Raw genomic sequence first — 16,024 nt, 5'->3', positions numbered from 1 at the left:
TTAAATGTTATTTCATGTCCAGCTATCTAGTTTACTAATCTATAATGGGAATAAAAATATGTAAGCTGTGATGCATGTAAAACACCTAGATTAATCAGATTTTTTAAGTCTTGTTTTAATTATATTTTTAGCACCATACCATATTACTGTTTCTGACTCATATCAGTTAGACCATGCAACATGATTCATGGGAGTGTTTGTTTCATCAATGCAGTAAAACTTTGAAAAGTTTTGTTCAAATGTTTTAGAAATCGTATCATTGTTTATAGGTAAGTTTAAATTACCATATTATGGAAGTTTCCTCATCCTGATATGAAAAATTAAACTGGTTTTATTTAACTAAGAAAGTATATGAGGAATTATAGTTAGTCTTCATGCTTGCAAGATTGTATTTTAAAAACTATTTTTAAAGCCTGGGCTAGGTTAAATATCAAAAATATGTGTAATTATATGATGTCAGATCCAAATTAACTGTACCTTGTCATGCATGATGCTTATAAGATTTCACTTGAAATTATATTGATTTATAAACCTTTATTATATGTGTGTGTATATACATGATTACTTCTCCACGGGCAAGAATTTGAATACTTCAAGAAATTCTCTGACATATTTCATATTTACTCCTGTTTGTGACCCAGAATTGTTAGAATAGGGATAATCAGTGTCCTCTGTGATTTCACTGTGTATTAGTTGTACCTCAGGTGTATCCCACCCAGCATTTGTAATCTCACACTAAATGAGGTGGCTAGGAGAGAGACAGTGGAGGAGTGACACATACCTTCTATTGGGCAGAAAGTCATGCATCTTGCAGTGGGAGACCAGGTTACTCTTGTAAACAGATAGTATCTGTGGTCTTCCCAGACCGCCAGCTCTCAAAGTTTTCAAAGTGAAGCAGTAGTAGAAAAGGTAGATTCTTTATCAATGTGTGACTTAAAATTTGAACAGGAAATCCTTACACTTGGGCTGTTTTGAAGACACTATCTCATCACACACCTCCAGAATGTCCGAGACTTTCAGCTTGTGGTGTGTCAGTTAATTGCGACATGACTCTGAGAAATGTTTATGTTCCACAAGATTCTGTGGTCAGAGGCTTGACCACCCATGCTGTTAGCTTGCTTTTTTCTCAGTCACAAATGCTGAGATCTGAAAATTCAGGTCTTTTAATAGTATGTAAGCTCTATTTTCACACGGGTTGTGTAGTCTTGGCATTACATACTTTCTTTGTGTCCACCTCAAGTTCTTTCATTACTGTTTTATAGTACTCAGAGCACAGATCTTTTACTTCTTTTGTGAATTTTATTAGGTAGCTCATGATTTTGGTGCAGTGGTAAATGGGGTCGATTCCTTGATTTCTCTTTCTGCTGCTTTATTACTGCACTACAGAAATGCAACAGATTTCTGTACATTTGATTTTATACTCTGTGACTTTACTGAAGTCCTGGATCAGTTGTAGTAATTTTTTCATACAGTCTTTTCGGTTTTCTCTATACAGTATCATGTCATCTGCAAATAGTGAAAGTTTGACTTCTTCCCTGCTGATTTGGATGCCTTTCCTTTCTTTATGTTGTCTGACTGTTGAGGCCAGGACCACCAGTACTATGTTAAATAACAATGGTCACAGTGGACATCCCTGTCTTCTTCCTCAATATAGAGGAAAAGTTCTCGATTTTTCTCTATTGAGGATGATATTAGCTGTGCATGGTTCATATGTGGTCTTTATTACTTTTAATTATGTTCCTGTATCCCTACATTACTGAGGTTTTTTGTTCTTTGTTCTTTGGTTTTTATAAATTGTGAATTGATGTTGCACAAGGTCAAATGCTTTTTCTGCATCTGTTGAAAGGATCATATGGTTCTTACTTATTTCTTCCTGTTTTGGGTTTGGTAGTTCATGTTTCAAGGAATTTATCCATTTCAGGTTGTCCCATTTGTTGGTCTATGTTTTTTAATAATATTTCTTATAATTGAATTCCTGTGATGTTGGTAGTAAAAAAATCTTGCTCATTCTATGTAAAAAGCACAGATACACACATAGCACAAAAAGAGAGAGATAACATATTTTTGGTTTTGAATTTTCATGGTGATAATGTGTCTGTAAAGACTCCTTGGTTGGAGGTTTGGAGTAGATAATGAAGAAAATATTGACCAATGCTATATTACAAAGCATGTTGGAAGAGGGCTCAAATCACCCAGGTTTTTGTTAAGTAAGGCTGTCCCTTCTTTATCAAGAAGCAAGATCACATGAGTAAGATGCTCTGATTATACTTTACTAGTCTCAACTTGGCAGATAGATGAAATTCAAGAATTATGAGCAAAAAAAGGGAAACGCAAAATCCTACAGGCAAGATATGGGGTGGTCTGGACTAAGGTAAAGCATGGCAATGGTGATAAGAGATTGGACTCTGGAATACTTTGAAGTCAGTGTTAACAAGACTCTAATGTGAGAATGTGGCATGAGAAAGGAGAGGAGTCATGGATGAAGCATGTGCTGTACCTTGAGTATCTGAAAACAGATAAAATCTGTTTCCATTCACTAAGATGGAAAAGACTGTACATGAGGTAGTTGTGATTAGGAGACTGTGTTTGGATTGGATATGTCAAGTGTGACTAATCCATTAAACACACAAGAGGAGCAGTTGAATAGGGACTCAAATATCAGTGCCCTGAGATGAATGGTGAGGTTTGGGGCAGAAAGCATAAAATTGGGCTCTTCAGCTTGCATGTGTTGCTTAAAACTACGTAACTGAGAATACCACCGAGGAACTTAAAGTGGATATAAGTAAGAGGAAGTTCTAGGATAAGCTCTGCGACTCTCTCATGTAAAGAGGAAGAGGAGAAGAGGTGAAATCAGCAACAAGACTAAAGGTGTAATGATGAGATGGGACTCAAATCTAAGAAAAGGTATTGCCTTGAGTACCAAGTGAGAAACTTGTTTCTAGTAGGAATGAAAGACCCACTCTTGTCAAATGCTGCTGCTAATCACTAAAATGAGATTTTATTATTTTATGTATAAAATAGGGAATTATTCCAATGAATAATTGGGGCAAAAATCCAATTTGTCATAGTTTTTAAAGAAAATGGAAGGATGGAAATTAAAAATAGTTTTACTATGATGCAGCATGGTGTTCATTAAAGGTATCTTTTCCAATAGTGATGAACTGTGTTTCTTGAATGGGAGGATCCAGTGGACTACCAGTCCTGACTACCACCACATATGCTCTCTTCCAATATGGCTTATCTGAATTTTCCCTATGATCCTGACCCATGCTGCAAATGTTATCCCTCATGCCTGAGTAGCTTTTATAGTTTCTCCCTCCTTTTCTCTTGTTTTCAAGTGTTCATTCAATTCACTTACTTTCTCCTTAATTCTTTCTAATTTGTTCTTTAATCACTACACCAATTATTCTTTTAAATGTTTTAATTTACATTTCTAGAATACTTCTTTTTGGCTTTTTCAAATTTCTCTGGGTTTTCCCCATCACCCAACCCTCAGACACTAACTTCTTTTTTAATGGTCCCTCTGTATCCCTTATACATTTATTGACCCTAAATATTTTTACTTTATAATCAATATTCAAGAATTTTATCATTTGGGTTTTTTTCTCTTTTACTTTTCTTCTCCTTCTCTTTCTTCTTCTTTTTTCTTTTTTTTTTTTTTTGAATGATTTTCAATTTTTATTGTAGCTTCCAAATCCTCTGTGGCCTGGGTTGAGAATAGCCACAGAACTTTATCTTCAGCAAAAATGATCACTGAACTCTGGGAAATTATTTTTGTCTGTGATAAACTGTACATATAGGGATTTTTTTCTTTACTATGTGGAAGATAATGGCAATGATTATGTGGATGAAAGATAAGGGCTTTATTTTTTATCTGCTAATTATATTTGGAGATTTAAAAATAAGAAACATAACACTTCTTTTTAAACCCATTTCTTTGTAGTCTGGGAAATACTATATCCATTTCAAGGGAAGGCAGCCTAAACTGAAATGCCAAAAAATACTAATTTAATCTAGATAGCACGTATTTATGGTGAACAACAACAACAAAAAAAAAAACAGAGTAGGAATTTGGGATAGAAGAATTCTTTTCTTAATGATATCATTTATATATTATTCATAGTATATAAGTGTTAATTCCAAAATTACATACTACTGGATTTATAATTTATTTGTTCTTTGTGCACTCTGTGCCTGCCTTCTCTGGGATTATTTGAATATTTTTTTAGAACTCCATTTCAATTAGTACATTGGCTTCTAGACTATCCCTGTTTACATTTTATTTTTAGTGGTTGTTCTAAGATTCCAGTATATACTCTTTTTTTAAAATTTATTTTTTATTTATTTTTGGCATAACAGTATTCATTATTTTTTCACCACACCCAGTGCTCCATGCAATCCATGCTATCCTTCTGTCCATACAACCCCTCTATAATACCCACCACCTGGCACCCTGACCTCCCACCCCCTGCCCCTTCAAAACCCTCAGATTGTTTTCAGAGTCCATAGTCTCTCATGGTTCACCTCCACTTCCAATTTCCCCCAACTCCCTTCTCCTCTCTATCTCCCCATGTCCTCCATGCTATTTGTTATGCTCCACAAATAAGTGAAACCATATGATAATTGACTCTCTCTGCTTGATTTATTTCACTCAGCATAATCTCTTCCAGTCCCATCCATGTTGCTACAAAAGTTGAGTATTCGTCCTTTCTGATGGAGGCATAATACTCCATAGTGTATATGGACCACATCTTCCTTATCCATTCGTCCGTTGAAGGGCATCTTGGTTCTTTCAACAGTTTGGCAACCGTGGCCATTGCTGCTATAAACATTGAGGTACAGATGGCCCTTCTTTTCACTCCATCTGTATCTTTGGGGTAAATACCCAATAGTGCAATGGCAGGGTCATAGGGAAGTTCTATTTTTAATTTCTTGAGGAATCTCCACACTGTTCTCCAAAGAGGCTGCACCAACTTGCATTCCCACCAACAGTGGAAGAGGGTTCCCCTTTCTCCACATCTCCTCCAACACATGTTGTTTCCTGTCTTGCTAATTTTGGCCATTCTAACTGGTGTAAGGTGACATCTCAATGTGGTTTTAATTTGAATCTTCCTGATGGCTAGTGATGATGAACATGTTTTCATGTGTCTGATAGCCATTTGTATGTCTTCATTGGAGAAGTGTCGGTTCATATCTTCTGCCCATTTTTTGATATGATTTTCTGTTTTATGTGTGTTGAGTTTGTGGAGTTCTTTATAGATCCTGGATATCAACCTTTTGTCTGTACTGTCATTTGCAAATATCTTCTCCCATTCCATGGGTTGCCTCTTTGTTTTGTTGGTTGTTTCCTTTGCTGTGCAGAAGCTTTTGATTGTGATAGAACAAATTAATAAGAGAAGAGAGAAGAACCATATGGTTCTCTCAATTGATGTAAAAAAAGCATTTGACAAAATCCAGCATCCATTCCTGATTAAAATGCTTCAAAATATAGGGATAGAGGGAACATTCCTGAACTTCATAAAATCTATCTATGAAAGACCCACAGTAAATATCATCCTCAATGGGAAAAAGCTTGCAGCCTTTCGTTGAGATCAGGAACACGACAGGGATGCCCATTCTCACCACTGTTGTTCAACATAGTATTAGAAGTCCTAGCAACAGCAATCATACAATAAAGAGAAATAAAAGGTATCCAAATTGGTAATGAAGAAGTCAAACTCTCTTCGCAGATGACATGATTCTTTATACGGAAAACCCAAAAGACTCCACCCCCAAACTACTAGAACTCATACAGCAATTCAGCAATGTGGTAGGATACAAAGTCAATGTACAGAAATCAGTGGCTTTCTTATACACTAATAATGAAAATACAGAAAGGGAAATCAGAGAATCGATTCCATTTACTATAGCACCAAGAACCATAAGATACCTGTGAATAAACCTAACCAAAGAGGTAAAGGATCTGTACTCGAGGAACTACAGAGCACTCATAAAAGAAGTTGAAGAAGACACAAAAAGATGGAAGACATTCCAGTATATACTCTTAACTTTCCACAGTCTAGGTAGAATTAGTTGTCCAATTTAAGAATCCTGTATGGAACAGGTTTGTTGATCTTCTCCTCTACCCATTATGGCATATGGTTGTCATATGTATTACTTATTATGTACATTGTAAAAACAGGAAGAATCTTACAAATTTTGCTTTGAATAGTTAGCACACTGCAAGGAAACTAGCAGAAGAGTGTCTTTCCTATTTACCTAGATATTTATAACTTTACATATCCTTATGCTACCCTAAATACCCAGTTTTCTTTTTTTATATTTTTAATTTTAATTGATTAATTTTAATATTATGTTCAATTAGTCAACATATACTGTATCATTAGTTTTTAATATAGTGTTGAGTATAACACCCAGTTTTCTAATGAAACTTACATGTAAACCTGACAAGTTTCCTTTCTTTAACACTTATACTGCAGGTCTGCTGGTGATGGATTTTCCGAGAAGTTTTTTGAAAATGTCTTAATTTTCATTCATCTTTAAAGCTATTAATGATATCAAATTCTGGGTTAGCAGGGTTTTTTTTTTTTTACTTGAGATGATTATTTTATTATCCCCTACATTTAATTATTTCTAATGAATTTCTAAGCATATAAAGTGTTGTTATTCTGTCATTGCTTTCAATATTTTTTGTCTATTTCAGAAGTATAACTACAATGCCTGTAATTTAATTTTTATTTGTTTTATTTGGGTTTTGCTGGGCTTTCTGAATTCAACTTGGTGTTTTTCAACAAATTTGAATTAGCTTCAGCCATTATTTCTTAAAATAACCTTCTGCTAATTGTTTCCCTTTCCTTGTAAGATGCTAATTACATGTGTTATAACTTTTGATATTATCACGTTGATCTCTCTTGTGAAAAATATTTTTGGGGCACCTGGGTGGCTCAGTGGGTTAAGACTCTGTCTTCAGCTCAGGTCATGATCTCAGGGTCCTTGGATCGAGTCCTGCATTGGGCTCTCTGCTCGGCAGGCAGCCTGCTTCTTCCTCTCTCTCTCTGCCTGCCTCTCTGCCTACTTGTGATCTCTGTCTGTCAAATAAATAAATAAATTCTTTAAAAAAATTATTTTTGATCCCCTCTCAGATTCCATTATTATTCTTATCCAAGCCAGAGCATTTGAGGAGGACAAAAGCTAAATATTTGCATATTGCTTTAAGAGGATCCACAAAGAAGCAATGGTTTTAATTAAGAGGAGAGGAACAACTTTTAATGTTAAATTCTTATTTTATCCATAACTTAAAACCCATTAATTTTCAGAATATAAAATTTTCAGATTAATAAATTTGTTACACAAGAGTGGACAGACACAGCTTTGTCCTTTTCATTTTTTTTGGAACTGAGTGCCTGCAAAGAATACACTTTCTCCTCTGCTGCAACCACAGTAAATTATAAAAGGCACCATCTTTTCTGAATCTAGTATGGAAATGAGTATTGCTTATCTCTGGGAACTAGAATAACAATCCCATAATATTCAACACCTAATGTATATTCTCAGAAAGTTAGACACAGAGAAAACTACCATGTTGATCTTTATTTCCCTGAATTATCTGAGACTTTCTTTTTTCTTTTCTTTCTTTCCTTTTCTTTTCTCTCTTACTCCTCTTTCTTTCTTTCTTCCTTTCTTTCTTTCAAGTTTCAGAGGTAGAATTTAATGATACATTATTTGGCTATAACACCCAGGGCTCATTACCTCAAGTGCCCTCCTTAATGACTACCACCCAGTTGTTCCTTCCTCCTATCCATCTCCCCTCCAACAACCCTCAGTTTTTCTCCTAGAGTTTAGCATATCTTATAGTTTGCCTCTCAATTTTCATCTTATTTTATATTTTTTCTTCACTTCCCCTATGCTTATCTGTTTTGTTTCTTAGATTCCATATATGAGTGAAATCATGGTATTTGACTGTCTCTTACTGACTTATTTTGCCTATCATAACACCCTCCAGTTCTATCCACATCATTGCAAACAGTGCAATTCCATTCTTTTTGATGGCTGAGTAATATTCCATTCTATATATACTACTTCTTCTTTATCCATTCACCTCTTGACAGACATCAAGACTTTTTCGATATTTTGGCTATTGTGGGCATTTCTGCTATAAACACTGGGGTGCATGTGCTCCCTCAAATCACAATGTATCCTTTGGATAAATACCTAGTAGTGTATTTACTTGCTGGGTCATAAGGTAGCTCTATTTTGAACTTTTTCAGGAACTTCCATACTGTTTTTCAGAGTGGCTGCACCAGTTTGTATTCCTATCAAGAATGGAAAGAAGTCAAACTTTCACTCTTATTAGATGACATGATAGTTTATGTAGAAAATCCAGAGAACTACACCAAAAAAAAAAAAAAAATCACTAGAACTCGTACAGGAATTCTGCAAAGGTGCAGGATATAAAATCAATGCACAGAAGTCAATAGCATTTCAATATACTAGCAATGAAACAGAATAAGTAGAAATCAAGGAATTTATTCCATTTACAATGACACCAAAACCCATAAGATACACAGTAATAAACCTAACCAAAGGGTAAAGGACCTGTAATCTAAAAACTATAGAACACCTATGAAAGAAATTGAGGAAGACACAAAGAAATTTAAAAACATTTCATTCTCATGGATTGGAAGAACAAATATTGTTGAAACAGCTATGCTACCCATGGCAATCCATGCATTCAGTGCAATCCTTACCAAAACATCACAAGAATTTTTCAGAGAGCTAGAACAAACAACCCTAAAATTTGTATAGAACAAGAAAAGCCCCCAAATAGCTAAGGGAATATTGAAAAAAGAAAGCCAAAGCAGGAGGCATCTCAATTCTGGACTTCAAGGTATGTTGCAAAGCTATAATCATCAAGAGAGTATGGTCATTTTTTAAAAAATTTATTTATTTGAAAGTTAGGGGCTGGGTATAGGCGAGGGAAAGAGAGTCATAAGCAGACTTTGCAATGAGTATGAAACTGAACACAAGCTCCATCTTATGATCCTGAGGTCATGACCTGAGCCAAAATCTAGAGTCAGACACTTAACTGACTGCCCCACCCACGCACCCCTCCATGACTCTTCTTATTCTGACTTCACACTTGATTAACTTCCTGAAAATAATGTTCAATGTTTACATATCTCCAGTGCTTTTGGTGGATCCTCCACTTAAGCTCACTCTACCAAAGACTTCCCATGGCTTCTTACATGGGAGCATGTAAGATGTTAGGCACTTTTTCAGAAGTATGCAGATATGTAAAAATACTTTGGGAGAAAATTGGAAGGCTTTCCACATGAGAATGTTAATATTAAGTAGTTTGTCTCTTACTTTTCTCCATTCTCCATGGTAAGAACTACATATATGTAGATGGGATACTCAGCACTGGAAGGAAAAGGGAATTTCATTGTCTTCTTCTTCTAGGCACCATTAGGTTCCCCAAATCTAGTAACCAAACAGGCTATCTTACCAAACATTGAAAATTCATTTAAAAACATCTCCAATTCCAAGAAAGACAACCATTATATACGTCCAAAGTAAAACTCTGGGTGAGGAGGATGGGGTTCTTGACCAATAAGAGAAAAATAATTGCAGCTTGATTTCAAAAATGGAAATGCATGTACAGAAATCTTACTCTTGTTTAGGGTCCATACATAAACATGTATTCTATTTTTAAAACCCTGTTTTCAAATTCAAATATCTTTTTGTACAGCAAAGGAAACAGTAGACAAAACCAAAAAACAACTGATAGAATAGGAGAAGATATTTGCCAATGTCTAATCAGATAAAGAGCTAGTATTCAAAATCTATAAAGAACTTAACAAACTCAACACCCAAAGAACAAATAGTCCAGTCAAGAAGTGTGCAGAAGACATGAACAGACATTTCTCCAAAGTGGACATACACATGGCCAATCGACACATGAAAAAATATCCAACTTCACTCAGCGTCAAGGAAATAAAATCAAAACAAAGAGATACCATTTCACTCCAGTCAGAATGGCTAAAATTAGCAAGTTATGAAATAGCAAATGTTGGTGAGGATGAGAAGAAAGGGAAACCCTCTTAAACTGTTGGTGAAAATGCAAAGTGGTGCAGCCACTCTGGAAAACAGTATGGAAGTTCCTCAAAAAGTTGAAAATAGAGCTACCCTAAGACTCAACAATTGTGCTACTGGGTATTTACCCCAAAGATATAAATGTAGTGATCCAAATGGGGCACCTGCACCCCAATATTTATAGCAGCAATGTCCACAATAACTAAAGTATGGAAAGAGCCCAGATGTCCATTGACAGATGAGCAGATAAAGAATATGTGGTATATATTATACAATGGGGTACTATCCAACCATTAAAAAAAATGAAATATTACCATTTACAAGACATGGATGGAACTAGAAGGTATTACACTAAGTGAAATAAGTCAATCAGAGAAAAACAATTATCCTATGATGTCACTTACATGTGGAGTTTCAGATACAAAACAGAGGGTCAAAAGGAAAGGGAAGGAAAAATAAAACAAGATGAAATCAGAGAGGGAGGCAAACTATAGGAGATTCTTATCCATAGGAAATAATCTGAGGTTTGATTGAGGCGAGGAGATTGGGAGATGGGGTAACTGGGTAATGGACATTAAGGAAAGCATGTGATGTAAAGAGCACTGGGTATTATATAAGACTGATGAATCACTGAACTCCACCTCTGAAACTAATAATGCACTATATGTTAATTGAATTTAATAATATAAAAAAACAAATAGTTCATTAAAAACGAATGGCAGAGGAACACAAATTAATAAAAGCTGCTAAAGATAGAAAAAATATTTAAAAATGCTAATGTTTTTGATCTTCATGATGGAAGTGATTAAGTCAGAATATATATCTGATGTCCAGTTAAACAAATATATTATAACAATAGAAATTGGATGGGTGAAAGAAGAAGTCAGTTTCAGACCTTTAGTGTTCTTGGAAATCAGTCTTTATTTGAATATTTCAAAAAACAAAATATGAAGATACCACATATAGCAAGAACATCATGTGGTTAGCCTGCATTTTAAGGATCTTCAGGCATTATATTATTGATTTCTTATGTCAGCCCTATCAGATGATTACTATTATGGTCATCATGTTATAGATGATGGAAATGAAGCATCAAGTTCTTAAGTCAAAATGACTAACCTAGTGAATACTTTTGTGCCAAGAGGGACTGTTCAAATAATCTTCAAGCAATTCTGTGAATAACTATATCTATCATATTTTCCAGGACAAGACACTGACCCAGAGCAGTCATGTAATTGACACACAAGCCTAGTGTGTGCATTTAGAAATTACACTGAAGAGGCCTGATTTCATTGTCAATGTCCTTAAACTTTACCCCATACTACGTATTTCCATTTGTAAATTGACCCAGGACCCTAGTACAAGAATCTATGTGATGATGTTTAGTACTATACAAAACTACAAGAATTTTGGCACAGAGGAAAAAAAAAACTAGATGGGGAGATAAGAAAGTACTTGGTTTTCCATTTATTTCCTAATATTTTTCTTTCACAAACTTCTCTATCTCATGAAATAATAATGAAAAAAATAATCTTATAGCTATTATGGTAGATTAGGTTGTTCAATAAAACTATATTTCTACTATCTGATCACTTTAAAAAGAGTACACCTTGAAGAAATTCAATGACAGATTCAGCCCTGTGACTTGTTTTCACAATATAATGTGAGTGGGAATGTGATAACTTATGAGTTCAGAGTCCAGGCATTAAGGAGCACATTTCTCCCAACTGCTAATCTCTACTATAAAATGCTATACCAGGTATCCTGATCTTCAAAGAAAAAAATATATCAAAAAGATCTGAGCTGAATTTGGAGTCTGGAGTCAAGCCCATGCCAAGCCTCCATCAACTAAAACCCACCAAAGCACAAACTGTTGATGAGAAATAAATGCTTATTTTTCAGAGAGTGTACAGTCTTGGGCTGTTCATAACACAACTTTACCAATTAGGTACAGCTCCCATTTACATATTGTATGAATTTGATTTTAAATATTCATATAATTGTTCTATCAGAGTATAAGAAATCAGTACAGAGAATATAAAGAATAAGTTCAGGGACACCTGTGTGACAGTCAATTAAGCTTCTGCCTTCAGCTCAGGTCATGATCCCATCATCTCGAAATCCAGCCCCATATCAAGCTCTCAGCTCAGTGTGGAGACTGCTTCTTCTGTTCTCTCTAGTTGCTGCTCCCACTGCTTGTTTTCTCTTTCTCTCTCTCTTCCAAATCAAATAATCTTTTAAAAAGAAAGTGTATTATTAGTTTTTGAGTGTTGAGTTTGAGAAGTTCTTTATAGATCTTGGATATTAGCCCTTTATTTGTAATGTCATTTGCAAATATTTTCTTCCATTCTGTGGGCTGCCTCTTAGTTTTGTTCATTGTTTCCTTTGTTGTGCATAAGCTTTTTATCTTGATGGAGTCCCAAAAGCTCATTTTTGCTTTTGTTTTACTTGCCTTTGGAGACATGTCTTGAAAGAAGTTACTGTGGCTATATCAAAGGGTAACTTCCTATTTTCTTCTCTAGGATTTTGATGGATTCCTGCCTCACATTGAGGTCTTTCATCCATTTTGAGTTTATCTTTTGTATGGTATAAAGGTACAGTCCAGTTTCATTCTTCTGTATAGAGCTGACTAATTTTCCCAGCACCATTTACTGAAGAGATTATCATTTTTCCATTGGATATTTTTTCCTGATTTGTCAAAGGTTATCTGACCATAGTATTGAAGGTCCATTTTTGGAGTCTCTATTCTATTCTGTTGGTCTATGTGTCTGTTTTGTGCCAATACCATGCTGTATTGCTGATGCCATCTTGGTGATCACAGCTTTGTAATATAGCTTGAAGTTAGGCAGGTGATGTCTCCATCACCTTTGTTTTTGAATTTCATCCTTCCCTTGGCAACTCAGGGTCTTTTCTGGTTCCATATAAATTTTAGGATGTTTTGTTCCAGCTTTTTAAAAAAACTGACAATGGTAGTTTAACAGGATGGCATTGAAAGCATCAGTAGTTCTGGGGAGGATAGACATTTTAACAATGTTTATTCTTCCAATCCATGAGCATCGAATATCTTTCCATCTTTTTGTGTCTTCCTCAATTTCTTTCATAATTGTTCTGTAGTTTCTAGAGTATAGGTCCTTAACCTCTTTAGTTAGGTTTATTCCCAGGTACCTTATTGTTTGTGTTGCTATTGTGACTGGAATTGATTCTTTATTTTCTCTTTCTATAGTTTCTGAATAAGAAAGCTACTGACTGTTGTGCATTGATTTTGTATGTTGCCACATTGCTAAATTGCAGTATGAGTTCTAATAATTTGGGAGTGGAATCTTTTGGGTTTTCCATAAAGTATGATGTCTTCTGTGAGGAGGGAGAGTTTGACTTCTTCTTCGCCAATTTGGAGACTTTTATTTCCTTTTGTTTTCTGAATGTTGTTGCTAGGACTTCTAGTATGATGTTGAACAATAGTGGTGAAAGTGGGCATCCGGTCAAAAAATGAGAAGTCATGAACAGACACTTCTCAAAAAAGGCATACAAATGGCTAACAGACACATGAAAAAATATCCAACATTACTACCCATTAGGGAAATGCAAATCAAACCCACACTGAGATAACCACCTTATACCAGTTAGAATGGCAAAAATTAACAAAATAGGAAACAACAAAAGTTGGTGAGGATGAGAAGAAACAGAAACCGTCTTACACTATTGGTGAGAATGCAAGTTGGTACAACACTGGAAGACAGTATGGAAGTTCCTCAAGATGTTAAGAATAGAGCTACACTATGACCCATCAATTACACTACTGAGTATTTACCTCAAAGATACAGACATAGTGAAATGAAGGGGCATGTGCACCCCAATTTTCATAGCAGCAATGTCAACAATAGCCAAACTGTGGAAGGAGCTGAGATGTCCTTCAACAGATTAATGGATAAAGAAGATGTAATATATATACACAATGGAATATTATTCAGCCATCAGAAATTATGGATACCCACCTTTTGCATCTATCTACATGGATGGAACTGGAGGGGATTATGTTAAGTAAAGTGAGCCAAACAGAGAAGGACAATTATAGTTTCACTCATATGTGGAACATAAGCAATAGTATGGAGGCCTATAGGGGAAGGGAGGGAAATCCAAAGGAGGAGAAATCAGAGAGGGAGATGAACCATGAGAGACTATGGACCCTAAGAAAAAATCTGGAAGTTTCAGAGGGGAGGAAGGTGGGGGAAGGGATAACAGAGAGATGGGTATTGAGGAGGGCACATGCTGTGATGAGCACTGGGTGTTATACTTAACTAATGAATCACTGAAAACTGAATCAAGGACAAATTATGTACTATACACTGGCTAATTGAACATAATTGAGAAAAAGGGGGGAATCAATGACAACCAACTAATGAATCATTGAACACTACATCAAAAATTAATGATGTACTTACTATATGATACTTAATAAAAAAATGACAAAAAAAAGAAAAAAAATCATCAAAACAGGGAAGTCTGAAAAACTGCCATAGAAACAAAAGCCTAGGGAGACATGACAACTCAATGTAGTAATGTGGTGTCCTGAATAGAATTCTGGTTCACAGAAAGGACATAGGTAAAAACTACAGAAATCTAAATAAACTCTGGACTTTAGCAATTAAAAAAGAATATGTGTAAAAAGAAAATGTCTATATTCAAAGAGATAAATATTTATAAAATATGGATTTATTTTGCAAGTAATAACTGTGTTCAATCTCTCTCCCTCTTGTAATTGAACTGAGGTAGAAATGTCTGAATCATTATCAAATTCCTAAGGTTTGTCATGAATTCTGGCAAGAACTAGCTATTTGACTCACACAGAATCTTTATACTTTTATTCTTGTTTTTGTCAACATTTAACATTTTATTTTTGCATCAAAATATTTTCTAGCTTGGGTAAAGGCGACAGAAGTGGGGACTTGGGGAATTTAATAAAGCAGGATGTCTTTTAAAATATCTGAAATCCAGGTAAGGAAAATAACACACAAGAAAAAGTAGTGAAGGACATTGGTTATTAATGATTGAGAAGAAACCAATCTCTACCATAAATAAACCTAATTTGGTAGTGCTCCACTAAAAAAGATTCATAAAATACCCTTTCATTCCATTCTGTAAGGATGTGGGACAGATGTGAATGGCTCTTATATAGTAACCCTGTGGTTGTTGCCTGATAACCCTGAGTGCCTTTTAACAATTTAGTATTCTTGGCTTCAAATCTACCCATCCCTCTGTGCCCTGTTCTCAGATAATGGAGCAGGATCCTATAAACTTCTCTCCCTTGTTAGCTCATATGAGGTTGAGTTTTGCTGGTAAAAGACAATTGAGAGACCCTGTAAGAGAAACGGCTCTTCTTCCTGGTTTCATGGTATTTCCAGGGTGTTTGGCCACTATGGCTTGGTTGTCAGCTGCATTCACGGGGAGGTCCTGTGTATTCACCCTCCAGCAAGTACTTGTGGCCAGTCCCAGTCAAAGCTTCCTGCCCTGTGCTCCATCCCTCCTAACAAAGGTTCTTCCTGACTGCCAGTCACAGCCTGAGATCCAGCCTCACCAATTTCAGCCTGTGGACTGTGGAGCTGCTCTGTCCCAGGTCAACACAATGAGCATCTCTGCCATAAATGTGTGTATCCATCTTGTCTTCAATGATATCTAAATTCCATCTTCAGAGTAGACCTGGTATCACAGTGATCTCTCCTTGGGGTACTCTCCTTCAACATTAAGAAATTCTTTATGATTTCCTTTATCTTAGTAGCCTTTCTTCTTAATAGGCTTTCCCTTACAAATAGGTAATAGTTGTTTGCATCCATCTTCCCCTGATTCAATTCTGACTGATTACATTACCACTCTTGTTGTTTAGCCCTCATTTGCAGTCCCTATAAGGGTGAGGACAAACCAATTTATTTGGAAATAT

This window comes from Mustela lutreola, chromosome 8 (genome assembly GCF_030435805.1).
Source record: "Mustela lutreola isolate mMusLut2 chromosome 8, mMusLut2.pri, whole genome shotgun sequence".
Taxonomy (NCBI): domain Eukaryota; kingdom Metazoa; phylum Chordata; class Mammalia; order Carnivora; family Mustelidae; genus Mustela; species Mustela lutreola.
The sequence above is the reverse complement of the archived record's forward strand: the minus strand, read 5'-3'. Positions refer to the sequence as shown.